A 26,411-nucleotide genomic window follows, 5' to 3' on the forward strand; every position below is an offset into this window, starting at 1 on the left:
CTAAATAACTGGCTTCCACAAACTTTTTCTTCTTTTCCAGGTTTTTTTTTAAATTGAGATCATAATAGTTTCTAACATTGTGAAATTTCAGTTGCACATTATTATTTGTCCGTCACCATATATATGTGCCCCTTTACCCCTTATGCCCACCCCCACCCCCCTTGCCCTCTGGTAACCACTAATCTGTTCTCTTTGTCCCTGTGTTTGTTTATTTCCACATATGAGTGAAATCATATGTTGTTTGTCTTGTTCTGTCTGGCTTATCTCGCTTAACATAATACCCTCAGGGTCCGTCCATGTGGTTGTGAGTGGGATGATTTTATCCTTTTTTATGGCTGAGTTGTATTCCATTGTCTATATATACCACATATTTTTTATCCAATCATCAGTTGATGGGCACTTGGGTTGCCTCCACGTCTTGGCTATTGTGGATAATGCTGCAATGAACATAGGGGTGCATAAGTCTCTTTGTAATGTTGATTTCAAGTTCTTTGGATAAATACCCAGTAGTGGGATAGCTGGGTTGTATGGTATTTTGATTTTTAATTTTTTGAGAAATCTGCATACTCTTTTCCATGGTGGCTGCACCAGTTTGCATTCCCACCAGCAGTGTATGAGGGTTCCCTTTTCTCTACATCCTCTCCAATATTTGTTTTTTTTTGTCTTGGTGATTATAGCCATTCTGACAGGTATAAGGTGATATCTCATTGTAGTTTGGATTTACGTTTCCCTGAGGATTAGTGATGTTGAACATCTTTTCATATGCCTATTGACCATCTGTATATCTTCTTTGGAAAAATGTCAGTTCATATCCTCTGCCCAATTTTTGATCAGGTTGTTTGTTTTTTTGTTGTTGAGTTGTGTGAGTTCTTTATATATTTTAGAGATTAATCCCTCGTCAGATATGCGATTTGCAAATATTTTCTCCCAGTTGGTGAGTTGTCTTTTCGTTTTGTTCCTGGTTTCCTTTGCCTTGCAGAAGCTCTTTAGTCTGATGTAGTGCCACTTGTTTATTTTTTCTTTTGTTTCCCTTGACCAACTAGGCATGATATTTGAAAAGATTCTTCTAAGACCAATGTCAAAGAGTGTACTGCCTGTATTTTCTTCTAGGAGGTTTATGGTTTCAGGTCTTACCTTCAGGTCTTTAATCCATTTTGACTTAATTTTTGTTTCATAAACCTTTGTACAGCTTACAGATGCTTTTCATTTACACTGCTATCTTTTCCTCTTTGTTCTCATTCTGTAGTCTTGCCTTTCACACTCCATTTGGTCCTGGTCCTCCATTTGAGATAGCCTTTCTTGAAGGTGTTACGGGCAGGTGTAAAAGTGTTTGTTGTGAAGAAATTCATAATGTGGTTGGGGAAACAGGACTTATATATATGGAATACAGGGTATTACAAAGACTCTGTGCCTTTGGCATGTTGTCATGGGATCTGCCACATCCCCAACACGTGCTAAGGGACATGGCCTCGCCCTTGTTGATGGGGCTGTCCTAGGAATCTGTGCTCGTTGGTTTAAGAGTGGGCAGCTGGCGTACTGGCCATGCCAGAGTCTGGGCAGCATCCTTTGTAGCGGCCTAGTATAAGAACCTGTATCCTGATGTGATAATGGTGATGAGTTTTGTGCATCTTTTGAGAATCTAGACTGGAAATATAGAGAGAACCAGCCACTTAGGAGCAGGAGAAGAAGCAGAGAGAGGAAGTCATTCATGTGGTAAATAGTTATGGTGTCCCTCCTATGGATGAGACATTCTTCTGGGGACATGAGGAACCAAGTCCCTGCCTTCTTGGATGTTATATTCTAGGGTAAGGAAATGCAGAAAAATGTTTGTTTGTTTGTTTTTTTAAAAAAGATGAATACTTTGAAGGAAATAATCCAGTTTGATGGTCTAGAGAGTTGGTGGTAGAAGGGAAAGCTTAGGTGGTTAGGGAGGGCCTGCCAATTTGGGGACAGCTGAAGGCTGTGATAAAGCTGCTATGCAAAGACAGGACAGTAGAGAATTCTAGGCCAAGGGAACAGCAAGTGCAAAGGTCCTGAGGTGCAAGCAAAGTTGGCTTGTTCAAAGGACAGAGAAAAGCCTCTGTGGCTGACATGTAGTGGAGGGACATGAGGTTGGAGAAGGCAGAGCCAGATCTTATAGACACACGGACCAGCTGAATCAGCTCCTGGCAGAGCCCACACTCTCCCATCTGAGGTCCCTCGTGCTGCCTGGAATCTAGCTGCCGGCTCTATATCGCTTGGTTGGACTGCAGTTGCTGTTCTGGGGTTCATGGGAGGGCCCCTCTCCCTTTCTGTCCTCAAAGTGTCGACTGTAAACTGCTATTATCTGAGCTGGTTTCAGTCAGTCTGTTTTTTGCAATCAGACTCTAATCATAGCCAGCGCTTATCAGGTGCCAGGCCTGTCCTCACCCTCTACATGAATTAACTAATTTTTTCCCAGTGAGGTAGATGATATAATCATCCGCATTTTACACATTGAGAACCTGAGTCACAGAGAGGTTAAGTTATTGGTCTCAAGTCACCAGCTAAGAAGTCGGAGAGCTGAGGTTTGAACCCAGGTGGCTTGATTCTGAAGCTTGAACTCTTCCCTGCCCTTGGCTGCCACTTGATCTAAAGAGCACAACTGAGATACCTCACTGTGGAGCTGGGCATGGAGTGGAACTTGGTGGTGATAGAGGGAACACTGAATTATAGATAGGTGTAGATGGGTCAGATTGATCCTGGCCTGGTGCAGGATTAGCAGAGGTGGTAGGGGTTCATGATGTGCAAGAAGCAGAAGGTGGACAGAAAGATAAGACAAAGCTTGTACTTGGTCTTGTTGGCCAAGAGGAGCCTTCTGTTTTTCCAGCATGGACTGTAATAGGGAGACTAACACTTGGTTGGCCCCACTGCATGCCAGGCGTTTGTTATTTTACTAACCCTCCCAACAACTCTGCGAGGAGGTGGCCTTGATCCTGAGTTACTGGGGAGACACCATGCATGGAGCGCTAGGGAGTTCTGCCAAGGTCACCTAGCAAGTAGGGCACAGAGCCAAGATGTGAAGTTTTGAGCCATCTGCCTCTATTGTCTTTCCTTCCATCACACCAACACCTCTGTCCAGCCTGCAGGAAGCAAGCTAAACAAGAGGAGTGAGCTAGACCCCACACTAGTCATTGTCAACCTTTCCTGGCTGTGGATCCCTTTGAGAGGCTATTAAAATGTGCCCTAGTCCCCAAAAGTGTTCGTTGGCACATGTGTGTGCACACACACGGTTTTGCATGCAAATTGAAGGACTTGACTGATCCCTCCTGTGGGTCCAGAACCCTGTTCCTGGTTTTGCAAAGTCAGGCCGGACCAGGGCTAACACAGTTGGGAGGAGAAGGAATGGAATGATTCCTCACTGCTGGCCTTATCCAGATCTTTCTCTCCAATAAGCAGTGATGTCGTTCACCTAAATAGCATTTCTTGAGCGTCTAGTAGGTGTCAGGTCTGGGCCGAGAGCTTACATGCATGATTTCATTTCAATGTCCCTGTAATGCTGTGTTGTGGGTATTACGATTTCCTCTATTTTAAAGATAATAGAGCAAAGCTTAAGTTGGAGGGATTTCTCCGTGCCAGGTGGGCTGCAGAACCTGGATTCTAACTTAGCTCCTAGTTGTACTGACCCTCAAAGTGGTCAGGGCTGCCGTTAGTGCCAGCATGTTCTTAGCATCAGTAAACCAGGGCTTGTATTCATTCCCAGCTCCTCAAATGTCATTGCTCACCTGCCTCTGTGAGGCAGCTCAGATGCACGAGCCTGGGGATGCTATTGAATTTCTGGCTCTGTCTTGAATGCCATCCGATGCATTAATTAATGTGATTGTGACAGCACCTCACCCTCGTGGAGGGTTGTAGAAATGTGAAGTCCTTGCATCCTCTGTTGCAGGTGGCAGTGCAGTTAATCCCTGTTGGGACAGCTCTGAGCCTTCCAGGGGGTTGACAATCATTGGGGGTTTGCATGGACTTGCCTACCATTACAGACCCCAAAGTGCAGAACTGTAAATGAAAAAACACTTAAAGATGCCACATATTGCGTAAATGCTTCTCTAGCAGTGAAATATTATGCCAACATAAAACCTTTCTAAACATGTAATAGTAATTTATGCATAAGCCCCAGCTATAAAGTGAAATTCAGCTCCATCCAGTTTTGCAAGAATTTTCCCTGGCGGAGAATGCTAGCTATTGTGTGAATTCTCATCTGGGTGAAGAAAAACAAAATCCATTTCCCTGAGCGTGGTTATTCTTTGAAATAGCTTCGGCCTCAAACTTTAGAGGGAAAAATTCTCCTGCATAGAGAATGTTAACTGTATCATTTCTAGAGCTGTAGCTGTGTTGCTGAGGCATATTAACATGATAGAAACTTCTGTGCATGGCTTCTGACTTGCCCCTGCCTGATTCTTTCATTTACTTAGAGAAGAGGGGAATGAAAGAGCAACGCTTTTTTTCTCCAGCCCTTGTTCTTTGAATATGCACTTTATGGTTTAGCTTTTTTGAAAGAAAACTTTGATTGTTTGGCTTAAATGTTTATAGTAAAAACTATAGACCAGTAGGGGGAAAATTACTCATATTTTCAGCAATCTCCAGTTATTTCTAAATATGGATTTTTATATTTATTTGATGATGGTTATCATTTATCTCCCCCTTTAGTCATAAGCTCCATGAGAGAAGGGACACATCATTTAGGATCCTTAGCCCCTTACAAAGATCGTAGTACACAGTAGATACTCAATAAATGCTTTTGAGTAAGTGTCAAATCCTTAGGAAGTCGTGGAAGGAGCCAGGCTTCATTCTCTTGAATCCCAGCTTTACCATTTAGGGGCTGAGTGGTTCCGGCAGGTCCGCGACTTCCAGTGTTCTCATGGTAAAATGGCAATAATCACGCGTCAAGCTGATCTCACGGGGTGCGTTACTTCGTTAGGACTGCCGTTACAAAGGGCCACAAACTGGGTAGCTTAAAAACCAGAAATTCATTTTCTCACCGTTCTGGAGGCTGGAAGTAGATCAGGACATCTTCAGCGTTGTTTCTTCCGAGGCCTCTCTCCTCAGCTTGTAGATGGCTGTTTTCTCTTTGCGTCTTCACCTGGTCGTCCCTCTGTGTGTGTCTGTGTCCTCGTCTCTTCTTCTTATAAGGACACCAGGCATAGTGGACCACCCTAGTGATGTCATTGAACCTTAACGACTTCTTTAAAGACCCTCTCTCCAAATACAGTTGCATTCTCAGGTCCTGGGAGTTAGGGTTCCAACATATGAATTTGCAGGGGGAGGGTGGCGGGGGGGAAAACAATTCGGCTCATAACACGGGGTTACTGATTTGATTATACTTTGTAATTGGCAAAGTGCTATTCATATGTTTAGATGTTACGGAGGAGCTTAAAGTCTAAGTGAGGAGATAATATAATTAACAATGTAAAAGTCAACTTGTTCTACGGTCTAATAGATTCCGAGCTCCTTGGCGGGAATGGGGCTTTTGGGGTTCTGGAGAAGACCTCATCCCACCCCCACACTGGGACATAGGGGAGTTCTCCGGAATGTGTTTTCCACTTGAAGGTACATGTGTGCTCTGAGACTTACTGAATCAGTGCGGCCTGTGTTTACCCACCTGAGGGCAGAGGCCATGCCTCGGACACTTCATGGTGCCTGCCAGGCCCTGTCTGGCCTGGTCCATTAACAATGGTCTAACAACTGTTAGCAGTTATTGAATGCTTACTGTATGCCAGGCACAGTTCCAGGTGGGCCCCAGTCTGGAGTTTCAGTAAACTCCCCCAAGATCACACAGCATGAGCTGGATTCTGGATTTGAACCCAGTGAGGATGCTCTAGGCTGGGTACTCTTGCTGAGCTATACTGGGTCCAGTGAGGATGCTCTAGGCTGGGTACTCTTGCTGAGCTATACTGGATCCAGTGAGGATGCTCTAGGCTGGGTATTCTTGCTGAGCTGTACTGGATCCAGTGAGGATGCTCTGGGCGGGGTACTCTTGCTGAGCTATACTGGATCCAGTGAAGATGTCCTCCTGGATGCTTAGCCTTACTGGTCTCAGGCCACAGGTTAGTGGGTGCTAAGCCTGGTGGCAGCTGGAAACACCCAGGAGCAAGTCTAGGGTTGCAGCTCACCTGGTTTATGCCCTTTGGGGGGGTCCAACCTGTCCCCAGCTGTCTGCAGTTGCCTGAGCTTAAATGCCCTTCCAGGAAGCTTGGAGCTCTGGCTCTGGTTCCTGCCTCACTTGGTCACCAACCTCACTTCTGTTAAGCCTTGAGTTTGCCACGGTCCCTCTGGTTGTGTCTTTGACCTCTGGACGCCCCGTCCCTCTCAATTCTTTTCCTGACCTATTTTGTCTCTTAGGTCTTGGTGTATATTTGGCTTGGGCTTTGCTGTCTAGACTTATGTCTGATCCGTGCATGAGGGTGGAAGATGGCAGTAGGCCCCCAGTGCCTCTGGAGTCAGAGCTCTGGGAGGTGGGGTGTGGGCCCTCAGGGAGTGTGGTCATTATGGTAGGTGCTGGGACTCATGGTGCTCTGGTAGGGAAAGCACAGCATTATGGGACCCCAGGAAAAGGGCCACAGACTCGAGGCTTCCAGGGGCGGTATTTGATTCCAGAATCCAGAAAACTGAATTGGAGTTAGCCAGATGCAAAAAGGAGTAAGGGCCTTCCGGGCAGTGGGAGCTGCAGGAACAGGAGGGTAAGAAACTTTTGAGGTGCGTGAAAAAGGGGGTGTTGTTTGAAATCTCTGCCCACCGGTTCCTGGAAGCCTGGGATCTGGGGAGGTGAGGTGGCCTTCCGGGGCTTACGCCTGGGCCAGGTTGGGAGGGGCTTTGTGTGCAAGCCAAGTGGCTTGAATGTTATCCTGTTTGGGGCCCAAGGCAGTGTGCACATGTGTGCATGTGTGCGCACGTGTGTGGTACGTGTGCATGTGTTTTGTGAGTCCTCTGCCCTGTAGATTCCACTTTTCCCTGGTGGTGTGCTTGTGCCCAAGAGTGAAAGGGATCTGGGACTTGAATGTGAAGGCTGGGGGCTGGGCATGAAGCCACTAAGAGAAGAGAGAGACATACGTGTGAGTTCTCGTTCAATGATCTTGTTTTAAACTTAAAAATACTTTTCCAACAGCTCATTCCAGGGGGCTGTTGTCAGCCCTGAGCATGCTCCTGTGGACGCCAGGGGCCACTGGCGGCCTCAGGCAGGCATTAGGTCCTGGGGCAGCAACGAGTCAGCTGCTACTGAGCTTCCCGGCCACCCTCAATGCCACTCTCTCCCCACCTCACTCGGCATCTTTTCAGCTCTCCAGACCTGTCTCCCTGTCTTCAGTTGTGTTACTGGAGGAAAGGAAAGGAGAAGCACAGGACCGGTGCTCATATGCATTTGAAGATTGAATACATTTTCACAAAACTCTTCTCTTAATGAAGTTTTTTGTCATTCCTTTGCTCTGTGTGTCCCCAGAATCTCTGCCAACACATGGGCAATATTGTTGTCACCACCACCACCATTACAATTGCCACTACTGTGTTCATCAGCACCACCAGCACCAGCATCACCACCAGCACCAGCATCACCACCAGCACCACCACCATCATCATCATCACCATCATCATCATCATCATCATCGTGTCATCCTCTCTGGCCTCTAGAATGATTGTGCTCACCAGCACTTGTTCTTTATGTTTGACATCAATGAATTCATTTAACTCTTCTAACAACCCTGGGAGTGAGTTACTTGTTGCCATCTTCATTTTACCTGTGAGGAAACTGAGGCATGGAGATGTTACATAAGTTGTCCAAGATCAGACGGCTGATAAGTGGCAGAGGTAGAATTCAAAACCAGGCCATCTGGCCCCAGCGTGAACCGTTGCTGCCTCTCACAGAGGAAACATGTCCCTGACAGTGTCTTCCCCGTAAAGGGGAGAGAAGGAAGAGCCGCCCAGCAGGGCAGCCAGCTCCCTCTGCCTCAGCATCTGCATGGTGTTGGGTTCCTCTTCTCCCTAGAGCTCTCCTGAGTTTTAGGTTCTAATCAAGGGTGGTCAGCACTTGCTCACGGAAATTGATTAAGCCGGACAGTCTCTTTCTGTAAACTTCAGAGATGAGGACAGAGTGGCTGTGGGTCTCAGGCCTTGAGAGTTGGAGCAGACACCCTTTGCTTTAATAAATGAGCCAAAAGCGTCATTGGCTCCCAGCCCGAAGGACCTTGTTGACTGATGGGCAAATGGTATGTTACATCTGTCATGGTGGCAGCGTTCCTCCCCTGCCCAAGGCCGTTATCTTCCCAAAGTACCTTTGCTCAGAGTTTCTCCATTTCCTCCCTTCCTGGGCCAGTCTTCTGGAAGCCCTCTAGCAGGGGCCTTGCCTGCCTCATGCCTTTGCCCTCGGGAAGGTGGTTTCCTCTCAGGAAGTCTGGAAGCTCCTTGGCTCAGGAGGAGTTAAGTCCAGCCAGGCTGCCTCCTGGGAACCTGTCCCCCTGGATCACTGTTGGTTTTAATCTTCATTATCTTGAATGACAATGCTGTCAGCACCCGGGAGGGGTCCTTGAGCAGCCAGATGGTGGCTGGATTTTTCTGCCAGTCATCAGTTTTCATCTGAGTGCAGTGCAGGTGCAGGAGGAGGTGTTTCTGAGTACTCCCACAAACTTCCACTGTTCTAGTAGATTCCTCCAGGAACCCTTACAGGGACTCTTAAGGCTGGGGGGAATTCCAGAGAGGCAAGGTGGTAGATTCATTCATTTAATAAATATTAATTGAGCACCTGCTATGTGGCGGGACCTACACTAGGCACTGGGGATACAGGAATGAGTGAAGCGAAGCTCCTCCTCCGGTGGATCTTATAGTCTAGTGACAAACAAAGAAGTATGGAGCCATGTCAAGCGCAGGAAGCACTGAGAAGGAAAGATAAGGCAGGCTAACAGTTCGGGGGGTCAGAGGGTGACTGGGCCATGTGTGAGGGGTGGGGTGGTGTTTTAAAAGAGATTAGTAACAGCCTCTTGGAGAAGGTAGCAAGTGATCACAGCACTGAAAGAAGTGGGGAAGCAGGCCATCTGGGTGAGCAGAGAAAAGCATTCTAGAGAAAGGGAACAGCAAGTACAAGAGCCCTGAGTGAGGAGTGTGATTACTAAGGAGGCTCTAGTGGCTGAGTAGAGGATGGGGGAGGGTTACACACCTATTTTACGTGAAGGGAATTCTTTCTTTTCCTTTTGATTTTCCCCGGTGAATTCTCATATACTTTTTAAGTTTGGCCAAATGAATATTTTGAGCCTTATCAATCTGGTTAGCAGTTCCTCTTTTCTTGGGGAGAAGAAAGGGGTTGGCATAAGGTGAGTAAAGTGGCAGATGTGTTTTCTATATTTGGATTGAGTTTAAAAAGGCATTCCACATCCGCAGTGACAGATGTAACTTACCACCTGATTCTGATGCTCCGCGAAGTTTGAGAAGCACGGAGGTGGACAACTGAAGGAGCTTCCATCTCCGTTCAAGTGGAAATGCCAGGACTCAGCTTAAGCAACAGAAGTCTGAAGAAAGGGGATATTTTGAACTCGCTCTGGTCTGTGATCCTTTCCCTTCTGTCTTTCTGTATTGCTTTTATGTAATTTTAATAGCCAATATACATACACACATACATGCACACACACGTGTATATATATAGGAATTCTTTCATTCCAGCATTATTACATTTTCTTAGTCATTCATTCAGTGATCCTTTACTAAGGATGCCATTGGAGTCAGGCACTACTTTAGGAACTGGGAATTTAGAAGCAAATGTGCTCCTTTTGGAGAAACCCCTGGGATACGAGGTGCTGGCATTGAAGGCACCCTAGAGTTGGCATTGATTTGTTTTAACTGATTCTTGGTGCCTCAGGCCATCCCATGTCACTTCTCTTGCTTACCTCTTTCATCTGTCTCTTTAGACGGCTCTTTTACCTCTATAGAGAATGGTCCCTCATTGAGAAGATACAAAACCCTTTCTTTCTCAGCCAGGCTTCCTTCTGCATCCTCTGTCATCACCAAGCTTCAAAGAACAGCCTATGCCCAAGGCTTTCACATTCTCAGCTTGGCCGTCAGAATCTCCCTTCCATCTTCAAGCTGCTGTGTGGGCCGTCGGTGACCTGGTTGTCACATCGAAACACCTCTCTTAATGCTCATCCTTCCTGAACTGGGCAGCAGGTTTCAACTCATCGACACCTCCTTCTGCAGAAGCCTCCCTCTCGGCGCTCCCGGAAGACGACTCTCTCGGGATCCGGCTGGCTCTTTGAGCCCTCCCATCCGATCGCCTGCACATCTCCTGCCCTTCAAAGCCAGGTCACCTCCAGGTTCTCTCGCTTCTCAGTTACGGACTCGTCCATTTTGTGTGTGGATCTGTTTTCCCACCTGTCCTGCTGGCACCTTCAAACTTAGTATATCAAATACAGAATTCTTCATCTTCCCTCCTCCTAACGGTTCCCTTTTTTATGCTCCCTCTTTCAATGAATACCACCTTTGTCCCTTTCTGCCACCTCATTTCTTCCCATACCAAAATCTTAGGAATTCTTCTGGGACTATCTGATATCCATCCTTTTGTTCCATTTCTACTGCTTCTCTCCCTACTTCCCACCCCTCTGCCCCCAGGTCCTCCAGAGAACAGTGGCTCTTTACGTGTTGTCCTCAGACTAGCAGCTTCACGCACCTGGGACCTTATTAGAAATGCATGTTCTTGGGCCCCACCCCAAATCTACAGAATTTGAAACTCTGGAGGTAGAGCCCAGAATCTGTTGTAACAATAGCTGTCCAGAGGATTTCGATGCTCCCTAAAGTCTGAGGACCATGGAGGTGGACAACTGAAGGACTTCCTTCCCAGTCTGCACGACTCATTCCTCTCTGCTCCAGTCAGCTGTGTGCCATGATGCCAGTTATATCTTCTTCAAGAGCAGCTTGGTCAGACCCCTTCTCCTCACACACCTCCTGTGCCTCCTGGGTAGGCCACTATGTGACAGGTCTGAGTTCACACCGTCCGGAGTGAACCCAGGCCAGCTCTTGTGCACTTTTCATTTCCCATCTGATGGACTAGCTGAGAAGTTGCTTGCTTTCTAAATTACATCCCTTTGTAGAGATGTGGCTCATTTTATGGAGTAGATATGCCAAAAATTTATACGTAGTAGTTTTTTTTGAGGTGGGGGTGGCGGGCGGAGAGTAACAGGATACTCTTTTCAGTGAACTCGTTTCAACGCCCTGGGAGAAGCCATGGATTGGAGTGGCTTTCCTTTGCTAGGCGGGATCTTCTGGGGAATTCCAGACAAATTGATCTTACCCTGGTCTCCTCTTTTCAGGAAGAGGCTGGAGTTAGCTGATTTCCAAGCCAGTTTCTAGCTTGGATAGTCTAGGTCTGTGACTCTTAACTGTTTTGAAAGGTTGAATATTACTTGATTTTCTTAAAATTAGGTAACAAGAGAAGTGTAGTAGGCTGAAAAATGTCCTCCAAAAATATCAGGTCTTAATCCCTGAAATCTGGAAGTGTTACTTGACTTGAAAATAGGAAAAGGCTCTTTGCAGATGTGGTTAAGATAAGACTGAAATAAGGAGATAATCCTGGATCGGGGTGAACCCTAAATGCAATCTGGTGTATCCTTGTAAGAGGGAAGCAGAGAGAGATTCTCGATACACAGAAGAGGAGAAGATGATGTGACCTTGGAGGCAGAGATTGGAGTCATGAAGCCACAAGTCAAGGAATGGTGGCAGCCACCGGAAGCTGAAAGAGTTGAGGAACAGATTCTTCCTTAAAGTTCCCAGAGCGAGCACAGGCCTGTGACACCTTAATCTTGGACTTCTTGCCTCCAAAGCTTTGAGAGAGTAAGATTATGTTGTTTTAAGCCACCAAGTTTGGGTTACAACAGACAGGGAATTTGACCACAATTAAAAAAAAAAAAGACGCGGTACAAAAGAAGATAAATGATTGTGTTTGTCTTTGAAATGTATCCTGTATGGCAAGTCTGTCTGTCCTTGGCATCCAGGTTTGTGGATGTGGGGCTGGTGGGTCCTCACCACCGTCCCTCCCCTGCTCTGTTCTGATGATCTGCTAAGCCACCCCGTTCTGCTTTCTAACTCAGGAGCGGCAGTTTCTGTCTCGCCTTCCCAGCTGCTTCCTCCCCATCATCCTCCTCTCCCACGTCCACACCTGCTGTGTGGTTCTCACTACTTGCAGCTGGGGAGTTTAGCAGCTTCCAGTCTCTGTTGGAGTTGGGCTGGATGGATGATGGGAAAAACCAGGTGGGCTTTGTGCCCCTGTCTCTGTCACCATCCCGTATCTGGAGATTTGATAAATATCTTTCTTCTGAGATGAACAAACTGACCTCTGGAATGTTCCTTTCTGAAGTTTTTCCTTCAGGAGGCACAGTCATTTGGGGTCCCTCCGTATTTCCCAGAGTGAAGGCCAGTGTCCTCTGCAGAGTGGACTTGGAGAATTATCTGGGATGCTTAGTCATTGTCACTCATTTATTGATCAACTACTAGAATCACAAGTTGTAGCCTTTTGAGACTGCTTCCTGGAGACCTAATCCATTTTCCTTGTCTCCCATATAAGAAATCAAAGGCCCCCAGTGTTGTCTCTGGGCTGAGCGATAGTGGATATAATGTTTGACTTAATCCTTGCTGCCCGCCTTCCTTCCCCCTTGCCCACAAAACTGCTAAAATATGTTGGGACAATAGCTGTCATCATTCTCATTTGACAAACAGCTAACATTTGTTGAGGTCATACTATGTGCCAGGCACTGCTCTTAGCCCTTTTCCTATTATTAAGTCATTTCATTCTCAATACAACCCTCCAAGGTAGGTGCTTTTATTAGTTGAAAGTGTTTAGACTTCATTGTTGGTCAAACTTCTAAGTTCTGGGACCGTGATTTACTAGTTTAATGTAAACCTCATGTGTAAAATGGGGATAGCAATGCCTCGGGCCCTCAATAAATGTTTATAGGTGAAAGGGGTAAGTAGAGGAACAGGTAATCATGGCTTCAGAGAAATACATGTAATTAAGAAATATCAGGCAATCAAATGTTAACAAAATCCAGGGGCCGGTGTGTTTAACTTGGGCACGTGACATGAACCCTTTGGTTCTGTCATTTTCTCATCTGTAAAATGAGGGTAATGATGTCTACCTTGTCGGATCATCCTGAGGATTAGGTTGGATAATAAATAAATGAACTACCTGATCCAGTGCGCAGCATAACGGCATGAAGTTGGTGAACACTCAGTAAATGGCTGCAGTTTCTGTTAGCTGTGCTGTACGTCACGGGGCACATGAGGAATGCGTCATCCCTGGGCTGTGGGGTCCTCTAGGGTAACCATAAAGTCTTGTACCAAGATCAACCCTTTAACATGATGGGCAGCGTGAAGTACAGATGACTCAGTTTGAACAAGGATATCTTGACCCCAGAGGGCAGCAGAAAGAGCTCTATTCACCAACCAGCCTGGCCAGAAAATTCCTCACAGTCAAAGGGGAGGCGCAATAAGCAGAAGGAGCTATTGGCTGTGTTCAGATGCGTCTGTCCACAGTCCCACTGCGGGCATGAGTCATTGGCTGTGTCCTCAGATGTGAAGGGCAAGGACAGGGAACACACCGTGTCATCGGACCTAACTGGTGGGGTGGGTGGAGCTGGGTTTTAGAAGGATGGCTGTGCCTAATCCCTTTTCCAGTTACAAGTTCCATGTAAACTTGGGCAAGCTGTTGTAACTATTTTTTCCTTTCTGATATCTAGCAAGATGGTTAACTTAGATGAGTGTGTGTTGACCTCTACTGTGTACCAGGCACTATATTAGGTTCTGGGAAGACAGGAGGCAAAGACATGGTCTCTGCTTACAGCTCCTGGTAGACTCTATTGCAAGGAAGCTGCAATGACAGGTGCATTCTGGTACCCTGGGCATATTTACACACACAGCTCATAGCCTGTGGGCAGCCAAGGTGTGTGTCATGGTCTCAGTGTAAGCTCACACATTTTTCTCATTGGAAGGCCTCTTGAAAGATGACTCATCAACTTGTTATTCTTTTGTTATATACTGTGTATATTCATCAGGATGGATTAGATTATGCTCTTTATGTGAACAACCCCCAAATCTCTGTGGTTTAAATAAGAAAGATTTATTTCTTACTCATGTGACACATTCATGTGCAGTTGGTATGTGTGTCTGTGGAGGGGGGTGTCCTGCTCCATGTTACTCATACTCTGGAACCCAGGCAGGTTCCACTGCCTGGAATGTCATAGATCACAGTAGCCGGAGCAAGTGGGAACCTGCAGAATCGTGTTCTGGCTCTTAAGGCTTTTGCTCACAGTTCATTGGCCAAAGGTGACCCCAAGGTCGCTGTTCTCTTCCGGGAGCGGGGGAAGATCAGGTCTTCCTGTGACTGGGAGAAGATGAATCAGAGGATTCCTGACAGCCTCAAGGACTTCCGCATTGTTCAGACTGGCTTCATGTTTGAATTCCTAAGATAGAGGATGTAACAAAACAATGCACTTGAAAGAGGAGTTTGAGAAGCTGGCTGGAAACGTGAATGAGAAGTGAGAGTCTGACCTCTAGGAGAAGTGTAAGAAAGCTATCTACTAACCATAAGGTCAAACAGATCCATTGCATAGGGCTGATTGCCCGGACACCCCTGTAGCTCCCAAGGGCACACAGAATGCTGTGGCAGCTTAGTAAAATTTAGTGCTACACAGTGCCATTGCCAGGCACCGTGCCAAGGTTGGGGATACATAATTAACTGGGATCATTAAGAAAAATTTAGAATATATTTATTATATTGATTATAAGACCAAGGGAATGTCTTTTCACTTAGTTAAAACTAAGCGTTTTAGCAATAAAAACAGCAAGCCTTTTGTTACCTAAAAAAGTCACTTGAATGGAACCTAGGTAATTAGGGCGCTGCTGTTGATAGTTTCTGTTTCCTTCACGTGCAGTTTGTAAGTGCTTGATCATTTGGGCAGACTTCAGTCTAACGCCCTTGTTTTTATTTTTTTCCTGTTCATCATACTCATGATTGATGAGGATTTCCAGTAATGTATTGAAAATTGAACTACTTTGATGTAAGCATATACGTGCACACACACACACACCTCTGCTAGGAGAAATATGGACTTCTGCAGCAGAAGGTCATCTGCTGGGCTCAGAGAGGGTACATGGCATCATTTTGGAGTAGTCTTGCCTGTCATCCCTGTCTGTTCCCCTTTTCAGCTTGCTCTTCAACATCCCTATCTTTGGCTCACTTTCCTGGAGATCTCCACCACCTAATCAGTCAAACACACACTTATCAGACGCGCTTTATATCCCCAAGGCATGGTGGGGAAAGAAAGAGAAGTGTAAGGTATGGCCCCCACTCTCTAGGAGCTTACAATTTGGGGATGGGGAGGTAAACTGGTATTTGCCTGCTATGTGCTAGACAGTATTCCAAGCCTTTTCTGGATATATCATCTCATTTAGCTCTACCATAGCCCTCAGTAGCTGCCGTGGGCTTTTTTCCTACTTTATGATGAAGAGACCAAGACTCAGAAAGAAAGCCAACTTTGACATGCCTTCATAGTAAGTGGCAGCATTTGTGTATGAAGCCAGGGTTCTCTTTTAACTCTAGTCTGCCCTTGCCAGCGTCATCTCCCAGCCAACCTGAAGCTATCAGAGATTCCCAGACTGCAGCAGAATCAGGAGGGCAGAGATTTCTGTTTTCTTCACCATTATATTCCCGAGAGTAAATGAGAGCCTGGCATAGATACAGTTGTGATTGAGAAAGACTCCTGTCCTCAAGGAGCATACATTCTGGAGTGGTGAGACCGACAATTTATCACATCTGTACAGAGTGTCAGTTACCATGGACAGCAGCACAGAAGAGGGTGAATCACATGCTGCTCTTGAGGAGCGCTGAAGGTTGTCAACCTGGGTGTGACCTTGTCAGGACAGGGTTTTAGCAGGCATCTCTTGAGCAGCAGCATGGAGAATGACTGGAAGGGGCAAGTATGGAGGTAGCAAGGCCTGTCAGGATGCCGTATGAATGAGAAGGAGCCGAATTCAGACGGTAGCAGTGGGATGGAGAGTAGTGCTTGGTATTAGGAGTGTTGAGTATGGGAGGAGAGAGGGGAGTCTGGGAAGCCTGCACATTCCTGGCCTGGGCAACTAGGTGGGAGGTGGTGGACCAGGAGGAGGACCAGGTTTGGCAGAAAAGATAATCCTTTTTTGGACAGGATGAGAACATTATCTTTGGAGTCAAGCCCTGGTTCTATATTAGCTTTTTGACCTTCGGCAGAATACTTAATGCACCCTGAGCCTTAGATTCCTATAATATGGGAATACTAATTGTACCTACCTCCTAGGGTTATCATAAGGATGAAATTAAATCATGCACATAAGGTACTTAATACATAAGGTTTGATACGTAAATGCTGGCTATTGATAGTTATTAATAACTAATAATAACTAATGATGAACGTGGATAATGTATAGCTTACGGCAGTGGGGGAGTTAATATCTGGTCGCCTCTATTCCCATCTTAAAGAATTGGGGGAAAATGCTATAGGAGAAAATAATAGGAGGAAGAAAAGTTAATCAGATACCTGTTATATCGCCAGGATCTCTGCCAGGTCCTATTCTAGGTGTTTAGCAAAGTTTCATTATTTAATTATTGTTCCCATTCCATTAAATTGGAAGAATGGTGCATTAGTTAGAGCAGGCTGAATAGACCCAGGAATGCGTAATGACTCAAGGTGTTTATTTTTCACTCTCGGAATGAGTATGTTGGGGAGATTGTAGGAGGGGGGGTTGTGTTTGCTCCACACAGTGACTCAGGCTGAGGGAAACTCTGTCATTGTCCACATGTGGTTTCCAAAGTCTGGACTCACTGCTGTTCATATCCCACTAGTTAGAACTTAGTCACATGGTCACACGTTACTGCATGGAGGCTGGGAATTGTCTAACTCTGCGCCCAGGGTTTGATGAACAGCTACCACTCCCCACAAATGGCCCAATTTGTAGGTGAAGAAACAGGATTTCTGAGAAAGGAATCAACTTCCTTCAGGTCATATAGCTTATTTATAGGGAAGGCAAAATTCACGTTCAGATCAGCGTTCCCCGCCCTGTGGGAAATGAGGAAGGGTGTTTGGGGTGTGTGTGGGTTACATAAAGTGGATTGAGTGGGATTAAGTAATTAATAAAGTTAATTAAGTAAGTAGTTAATAAAGGAAGGGTATTTGAAGTCAAGACAGTTGAGTCAACTCTTAGATGATGTCCAGGGCCAGGACCTGTGCTAAGGAAGTGTGGATGCAAAGATGGTTGGCATCAGGGAGATTAAGGACTAGGGACTAGGTAATCTAGTGGTGTGGATGAGTAGCCACAGGCTTGCTGGGTTTGCCCTGGATGGCAGTCTAACTGGAAAGGGGAGGAAAACTTCAGATTTGTTAGAGGACAGCAGAGGGATCATACAGAGTTTGTGGCCAGAAGTCCTAAACTTCAAAAAAGTCTTCCAGAGCCTTCATATATGCAGAATAACTTATTTTTTAGTCCTGCCATGTGCATTGTAGGATTTCAGAGCGATGGAGAGCTTTGAGCTCACATACCACTGGGAGGAGATAAAATGAGATGGGGTGATGGGACTGACAGAAATCGGCTGTTGTTGTCAATACCTTCGGATTACACAGACCACAGGGGCCCCTCTGAACTTTGAAGGTGTTTGACATCTGGGATCAGGCTGCTGGTGAAATCAATGAGTGGAGTTCTCTTCAAACTGGTGGTTTTTGAAGTTGCTTTTGAGCATGGGGATTAATCAATCTACCAGTGCATGTTTATTGAGCACGAACCATGTGCCCAGATATTTATGGCCCCAGTTCCTGCGATGGCAATGGGAAATAGGAATGAGGTATCACCCGCAGCCTTAGCCAGAGTCTGGTTGTGGGGAGGATCCTCTTCTGGGGAGGGGTTGAAGGACTGATAAATCATGAGCCACCTGAAGGAGATGGCAATCACAGCACAGAAAGCCCTGCAAGGTGGGATGGCCTGGAATCTCAATCAGTGAGTTCTGTGACCCTTTGACAGGTCAGTGGGCTCACTGGTTCTTGGGTGTCTCATCTGTTTAAAAATCACCCAAAAGCATGAGCAAGGCTTCTTTGCTTTCCTTGTTCACTAATATTTGGTCTGTACCATCCATTCAGGTCCATGGGGCACAGAAGGGTAGGACACAGAGCCGCTGCCCTCAAGAAGCAGAAGCAACAAGGTGAATGCATGCAGGGGAAAGGCAGGCTTCTACAGGCTGTCGGCAGATGTTTATGAGAACCTCCCTTGTTCAAGGCTCTTCTCCCAGGGCCATGGCAGTAGGTGGCCTGTCAATCTGCCGGCCCTCAAGTCAGTTATAATCTAGTGCAGCCACTCTGAGCTCCCTCCTCCCCTGCCTCCCCTCCCCTCCCTCCCTCTTCTTTATTCATTCAGAAACTATTTATTGAACACCTGCAGTTTATCAGGCTCTGGAGAGACAGCCATGAATGAGTTGACAGTGTCCCTGTCCCCATGGACATTCCTTTTGGAGTGACAGACTATAAACAAGTAAATAAGATGATTTCAGATCTTAATACATGCCCTGAATGAACTGAAGACAGCAGTGCGGTGGAGAGTGACTTGGCAGGGGGTGGATGGGAAGGTCTCTGCGAGCCTCTCTGAGGGACGGTGGCAAGCTCAGTCCTGAGGAGGCAGGAGGAGCCGCCCCCTGACTCTGGGGGACCAGCATCTGACACAAGGGCTGGGGCTGGACCTGTGGAGATGGGGAACTGGCAGAGGCCACCGTAGGTGAACGTCTCAGAACCCAGGAAGATGTTGTAGGTAGAGCGCTTGGATATTGAGAGACACGGAAGAAAGGTTAGACCTCTTCCTTTCCTAGCACCTGGGGCATGACAGGTGCTCAGTCATCATTTGTGCGTGAGTGAGTGCCCCCAAAGACACCACCTGTTTGAACCCCTTCCTTGCCTAGCTGACTCTTCCAGCCTTTTTTTCTAGATCCTTCAAAGGCAAAACTTTTTACTAAAAGACTTTCCCCCACTTTTTGCATTAAAATGCTCTGGTTAGGGGCTGGCCCAGTAGCATAGGGGTTAAGTTTGTGCACTCTGCTTTGGCGGCCCAGGCTTTGCCGGTTTGGATCCAGGGTGCGGACCTACACACCGCTCATCAAGCCATGCTGAGGCGGCATCTCACATACAAAATAGAGGAAGATTGCACAGATGTTAGCTCAGGGCCAGTCTTCCTCACCAAAAAAAAAATATTAACCATAATAATAATAATAATAATAATGCCCTGGTTATATAAGGACCATTAGTCCATCCACAAGGACAAATCTTGTAAACTGGCACTTCTGCCCTGCACCCTACATTGACTGAGCCCCAGATTGGAATCCTGAATCCCTCACTCGCTTGTGTTCCACCTTGAGTAGGAGGGGAAATGCCGTTTATTCAGCTATTAAGAACTGGCCATTGTGTCATTGGGAGATTTTAATACTTGCTCTAGTATGAGGAAGGATAGGAAATCTCCATTTCCATAGGTGAGACAGTCAGGCACAGAGCCGTCCAGGGTCAAATTATTTGTGGAGCTGGAGCCTGGAGCTGGATCCTCTGCTTGTAAAGACTCTTCTTCCAGCCAACGCACCACACTGCCCTTTTCTCCCTTCCTCTCCCCCCTCCCTCCCTCCCTCCTTCAGCTTCCCCATCTATCTGTCAAATGAGGATAATGATTTTGTCCTACCTTACCGCTGACCCCCTCGATAATATTGACCTAGCAGGAAGTCGTAAGGCATAACTAATAAAAATGACAAAGAAGCATTTTGCCAATAGAAGGTGTGCTACTGCATGCTAATTCACGGGGGAGCCTGTCTATGATGGGAGGGCAGAGTTACAAGCAGCTCTGTAACCAGCGAGATTCTTCCTGCCCCCCCGTTCGGCTAGGAAGCTGTGTCCAGCTCCAGCAGCTCTGCCCTCTATAGTTTTGCTCTCTTACCCCTCTGTGATCTCTCTGTACTTCGATTTCAGTACAGAAGTACTTTAAACGGGAGTGTGTTTGTGCACACACATGGCTTCCAAGCAGAGGTATCAGCACCTGCAAAGGCCTGTAGTGGGAGTGCACTGGCAAAGGGCTGAGGGGGGAGACAAGGCTGTGGGCAGGCACCAGGTGGTGAAGACACTTGTGTACCTGGCCAAGGAGAAACTAGTGGGAATGACTGAGCCTCCAGTGTGTATATTTGACACTATATATGTGTGTGTATACAAACACATTTATACATACATACATGCATGCGTGTATATACATATGTTGTGTGTATGTGTGTAGACACACCCCATACGTGTCGTTCACCCAGTGACTTAGCTTTAGGAACACATTGTGGTGGGTGTGGTCCAGTTGAGGAGAATGACTTGAGTGATAGAGATGCTTAGAGAAGGGTGACAGTCCATCACACTAGCCTCTTCCGGAGAGCATTCTGGAATCTGAGATGATTGAGTGAAAGTGAACACCATGTCATGGAGAGGGTATTAATTTTGGAGGCCAGACCGACTTGACTTAGAATCTTGACCTCCAACATATCTATCTATCTGTCATCTGTTTACCTATCATCCATCTAGCTCTGTATTTATATGTCTTCATGTGTCTGTCTATCCATCTATCAAAGCCAAACTGCCTCTTGAGGATGAAACCAGGCACGAGAATCTGGATGCCGCGGGCGCTGTTCCTGGGTGGGTTTTCGCGCATTCCTTTCCTACACAGGACACAGGGGGCGCTGCTGAGTCAGTCCTTGAGTTTCCATCGCTTAGACCCTTTCTGGTTGCGAAAACACTGCAGGCATCCGAACCGCAGGCCGTGTCTTTGTGTGCTTGTTTAATGAGAAAATTGAATGCAAAAGAGGAAGAGTTTGGAGATAATTGGACTCAGGAGGGCTGCCTGTGTTTTTGGAGGTGATGAGCAGTTGATCGTTTCATAAGAAGTGCTTACGATGATCTACAGATGGTTCAGCGGCTGAATTCCGAGCTTCTAAAGCGCCTCTCCCTGAGGTTTTCCTCACACGGCGAACCCTCCCGTTCTCTGCAGATGCGTGGGGCTGAACACTCGCCGGGCATCCGCGTTGATGTGAACGCACATGCACCTTCCTGTGACGCCCCTTCTGGGAAAGGCAGCGAAGGAGCTCAGATCCTTGCTGCAGCTCTGTTTGGAAACTTCATTTTTCCTGGCCAGACAGTCTCTTCCCTAAAGTGGCAGACCCGAGTGTGTGAGTCCCTGGGCTGGGATGACAGACAGGTGCCTGCACTTTGCACACGGTTAAGTTCCCAAGAATGGGTCTTGGATGAAAAGAGTCCCTTTTGTTTTTAGTTGTAGAAGCCACTGTCAACAGCCAGTCACCCACGCACTTGTCCTGGAACAGATGAAGACAACACAGTGCTTTTTGTCTGATGGAAGATTCTCCCAGCATGAGGAAAGGAACATAATTGGAAAATGAGCAATATTCAAAGAGCAATTACTGTGCCTGTTAATGCGGGTTACATGAAGGCTTCCAGTGAATTAATGAAGAGCACTGATTTTGGCGTTCATGTTGAACAGCTGGACAGTTTGATAAGGGAGCAGGCTAGGAGGGCCGAGGGCTTAGCCAGGGTGATAAGGACCAAGGGAAGCTCTCCCCTCGTATAGCCCCTTCCTCAGCTCCCGTCTGGTCTCATTACTGACCTGGGAGAAACTGAATGTGCTCGGCTCTGGGCTGCCAGACTGTGCTTCCTCCACTAAGGAGAGGAACAAGTTTGGCTAGGCTTTAGGTACCCATCTTCTGTGGACTCTGCTCAAAATGTAGCCAGTGGCAAACCCTTAAATCTCCTCCTTTCCTCGGGATTACAGTGACGTTGGGGGACAGTGTGTCTTGGGGAAAGCAGCATATCCTTTTGAGTATGAAGAGCTGAGTCTGTATCATGGCCCTGTCACTTACCGTCTCTGTGTTCCCTGGACGCATTCTTTAGCTGCAGGGAGCTGGAGTTTCCTCTTCTGTAGAAAAGGCGATCTTACTTACATTGGTCAGCCTTGTGAGGATCAGATGAAATGGTTTACAAGAAATTACAATAACAATTACATTGTTAGTCGTACCAGTCAGGGTTCTCCAGAGGAACAGAACCAGTAGAAGATATAGATATAGATGTATAGAGACATATATATCTAGATGCTCTATTTAGGGAATTGGCTCCATAATCGTGGGGGCTGGCCAGTCTGAGATCTGTAGGGCTGGCCGGCAGCCTGGAACCTCAGGCAGGAGTTAATGCTGTAGTCTGGAGGCCGAATTTCCCCTTCAATGGGAAATTTCAATTTTTGCTCCTAAGGCCTTCGACTGATGGAATGAGGCCATTAGTGACGGTAATCTCCTTTACTTAAAGTTGACTGATTGTAGCTGTTAACCACATCTACAGAATAACTTCACAGCAACACTGAGACTAGTGTTTGGTTAAATAACTGGAGACCATAGGCTAGCCAAGTTGACACATGAAACTAACCGTCACACTCGTTGGCATTGTTATGGATATGTCAAGAACCAAATACTGCATTTGGCCCTGTTGGGGACTATTGGAAAAGTGTCATTTGCTGGCCCGGCACACCCAGGATATTAACTCTAGGGACAGAGTGTAGTGGGTGAGGTCAGGTTGAAGAGAATGACTTGAGTGATAGTGCTGCCTAGAGGAAGGTAACAGTCCATCACACCAGCCTTTCCAGGAGAGCATTCTGGAATCCTAGATGACCGGACGAGAGTGACACTGTGTCGCAGAGAGGATATTAATTTTGGAGGTCAGACAGATCTGACTTAGAATCTTGGCCTCAACGTATCTTCCTTCCTGTCCCACATTGTGATAAATAACTTAACTTCAGTGATGCTCTTTTTTTTTTTTTCTGCTAAAATGGGGAAAATAATACTTCTCTTTTAGGCTTGTTGTGAGGATGTGGAGTATATCTGGCATGATTTAAACACTCAGTTAATAATTGTTTGCTTCCCTGTATATCTGTTCTGTGCTCATTGAGTCGTTATAATGTGACATTTGTTTAATCTAAAGATTTCCTATAAGGGGTTTGAAGTTGGAAACATTGCAGGGAGTTAGGGAAAGCTGGAATACCCATCAGGATGGGGAAAAGTATGATGTTCATGAGTGCCTGGGCTTCCCGTGTTCACAGTGAAAATGCATTTCACCACGAGACATTTGATGAGCAGAAAAGATGGACCGTCCTGAATGTAGGGCTTTGTCATCTGAGCTGAGAGCCGAGGTCGGACAGAAGTGGAGTGTTGTTTCCCAGTGGTTGTGTCCAGATGGGAATGGTAACACATCACCATTTCTGGAGACGAACAACCACCATACTCAGTCCTGTTTCACAGATCCCCTAGTCTGTTGGGCAGAGGGTATCCTAAATGCTAGATGCACCTATCTTCCACCACGATGTTTGTGTGGGGCTGTTTTGACACCTCTATTTTGTTTCTGGTCCTGGGATACTTCACTGGCAGGGGACGAACAAAAGAATCTATGTGATACTGGTGTATTTCCCCAGCTCGACAACCTTCCATGGGAAAGCTCGTTGCTTCTTAGAATGGCATTTCTTAATACAGTAGATGTGTGTCCCACCAACATTCATGTGTTGAAATCCTAACCCCCAATGTGATGGCATTAGGAGGTGGGGCCTTTGGAAGGTAATTATGGTTAAATGAGGTCATGAGGATGGAGCCTCCACGAATGGGATTAGTGCCTTTAGAAGAGTCACGACACATGCTGTCCTCCACATGAGGACATAACGAGGAGTTGCAGTCTACAGCCTAGAAGAGGGCTCTCCCCAGAATCTGACCCGGCCAGCACTCTGACCTCAGGCTTCCAGCCTCCAGAACTGCGAGAAATGAATTTCTGTGGTTTATAAGCCACCCAGTCTACAGTACTTTGTTACAGCAGCCTGAAGTGACAAAGACAACTGCTTAGACCAATGGTAAATGAATAGTCTGTGTTTATATACTAATTTGGTACCTCCTAATGGGAAAAACCAGAAAAGGGAGCAGAGCGGGTCGCGTTAAATATATTTGTATTTTCTCCGTCTTTTTCTTTCTTTGTCTCCTTGGGGTGACTGTGAACTCCTTGAAGGACAGATGGTCTTCTTTTTATCTCTCTGCTTCATTGTCTAGCATGGGGCCTGGCATATTGTCAGGGTGGAGTACGTGTTTGTTGGATGAGCGAACAAGCTGTGAAGGAACTTCTCCATCCCTGTTGTGCTGTTGGCCTGCACAGCTGTTGAGGATTGACTGTGCTTATGGAGTGAAAGACTCCACACAAAGGGAAACTCAGGAATGGACCAGAATCCCAAGGGGAGCATCTCGGAGGGTCTGATAGATGGACGGGACAGCTCGGCGAGCCCTGCGCCATCTGTGCCTCCGACCCAGTGGATCAAAGATGAACGCGTGATTGAGTGAGGTCTTCCAATGACAGCTCCCCCCGGCTGGAAGGTTCTGGTTGGAATCCCAATTTTCCTTAGAGACTTGAATAGTTAGAAATGGCATTGTGGTGTGCAGAGCCGTCGCTTGTCCACATGTCTGGGGGAAGTATTGATTAGGAGAAGACAATCCATGCCAAAAAGAGCCTGGTCCAGAATGAAACTGCCTGTAAAAATTATGGGCAGGTGAGCTGCTCTGTCAGAACCTTAGGACAGAAGAGTAGGGCAGGCACAATTCTCAGTACATTTCAGAGCATGTTGGAGCTTAGCATAGCCTTGACCTTATGGTCCAGCCCTCTGGGGCCTTTCCTCGTGGAGCTGCAGATACTAAGTGCCCTTGAATGGGCAAAGAAATGAGTTTTTAATGTCTATACTTACATATGTTAATTGTTTTCTGCATTTGCCCACCCAGATCAGATCTATCAAAATAATTTCTCAAAGTCTCTTTTAATGACCTCATTTGTCCCCAAGGTTGACATCTCAGAGTCATCCTTAGACACTGTCTCTCTGTCCAATTTTGCCTCTCCTTGTCCCTCTTTCATTTAGCTCATCTAATTGAGCCCTAAGCCCAAGTTAGTCCATTTCCTCCTGATGTCTCTGGTGGCCTCTTGCATCTCCATCTGTCGGTCCTGGGTAGGGCTCCCACCATGCCTGATCTGGACTATCACACTAGCTGCCAGCTCGGTCTCTTGCTTCCCCTGTCTCCCAATCCATCATTCTCATGCTGCCAGAGAGGTTTTTCTAAAGCTCAGAGCAGCTCATAGAGTCCCTGCGTAAGCCTTTTGATTACTCCTCATTGCCTCTAGAAAAAGTGTCAACAATTTACTACGGTATATAAGGCTGTGCGCACTTGGTCTCCAGCCTGGCCTTGGGCCATATGTTTGTGTACCAACTCTCAGCTTCACCACTCTCTAACATATTTTTCCATGTTTCCAAGGTTCTTTTGTAGCTTGGAAAGCTTATAAACTTTTGCTGCCTGTCAGACTCCTACTTATCCTTCAAGACTCAGGTTTTGTTGGTTGAGTTGAATCCCATGCAAACGATTACTAAGGTGGTGCCGGGATTGGCAGGCTTCTGCGGAGTGCATGGCTTTAGCTTAGTGGAAATTCTGTCCAGCTGCAGTGGTGAGCGCCCCACGAGGGGGCCGAGTCTGTTCATGTCTTTACTCGCTCTGCTAAATTGTGTTTTATTAATGTGTGTGATTGTACTGATGCTCGGGCTACCGTGCTAATGACTGATAATTGCCTTAATGAGCTATTTGTGAGAAATACAGTAATACCAGTAGGAATGAAACCAGACCCCACCACAGCTGGTGGCGTAATAACCCTTTGGCTGGCTTCAGGGAGGAGCAGCCTGCAGGATTCAGGCAGTCGGAATAAGGAGGAGCTTTGAGTTACCCACTTTCCTTGAACACCAGATTTACTCATCTTCCACTTGCAAGTTCACCACCGGAATATCATTCAAGAGGCTAACAGATCTCAGTGGCATACAATAATAAGATTTTGCCCCCATACCGTATGCCCATTAGAGATCGGTCACCTGTGGTTCTCCTCCATGCTCTCTTCACTCTGGGATCCAGGATGGGGAGGCAGCCTTTATCAGGACCATTGCTGGTTGTCATGGCAGAGAGAAAGGCGCTCAGTGGTTCTTAAAGCTTCCTCTCAATCACTTGTATTCTTATCTCATTGGCCAGAGTAAGTCCCGTGGTTGTTCCTGGTTAGAGAAGTTCCCATCTTGATATGCTCAGAGCACGAGAACTGACATTTGTGAACAGCCTGAGGTCCACCATAACATGATATATAGTGTGTATTCATATGCCTTATACAGTTTGGTTCTGAGAAGTCGATAGAGAGATTTTATTGCCCCCATCTGAGGCTCAGCGAGGATAGTGGTGGAGAACACAGGCTTTGAATTCAGCCAGTCCATGGTTCAAATCCTGACCACCATTTGCCAACTAC

At 46.6% G+C, this 26,411-nt stretch overlaps 1 protein-coding gene across 11 annotated transcripts in view; it reads left to right on the plus strand.

The window, feature by feature from the left end:
• The window catches only part of LARGE1 (LARGE xylosyl- and glucuronyltransferase 1), a 539,997-nt gene that overhangs the window by 74,831 nt on the left and 438,755 nt on the right, over window positions 1–26,411 (plus strand). Inside the window, exon 2 of one of the 11 annotated variants that reach the window (XM_070506998.1) lies at window positions 9,379–9,538. The exons of the other annotated variants lie outside the window; for them this stretch is intronic. The gene's annotated coding sequence lies outside the window, so the exon portion shown is untranslated. The remainder of the gene's footprint in view (window positions 1–9,378; window positions 9,539–26,411) is intronic. 11 annotated transcript variants of the gene reach the window in all.

This window comes from Equus asinus, chromosome 4 (genome assembly GCF_041296235.1).
Source record: "Equus asinus isolate D_3611 breed Donkey chromosome 4, EquAss-T2T_v2, whole genome shotgun sequence".
NCBI lineage: Eukaryota > Metazoa > Chordata > Mammalia > Perissodactyla > Equidae > Equus > Equus asinus.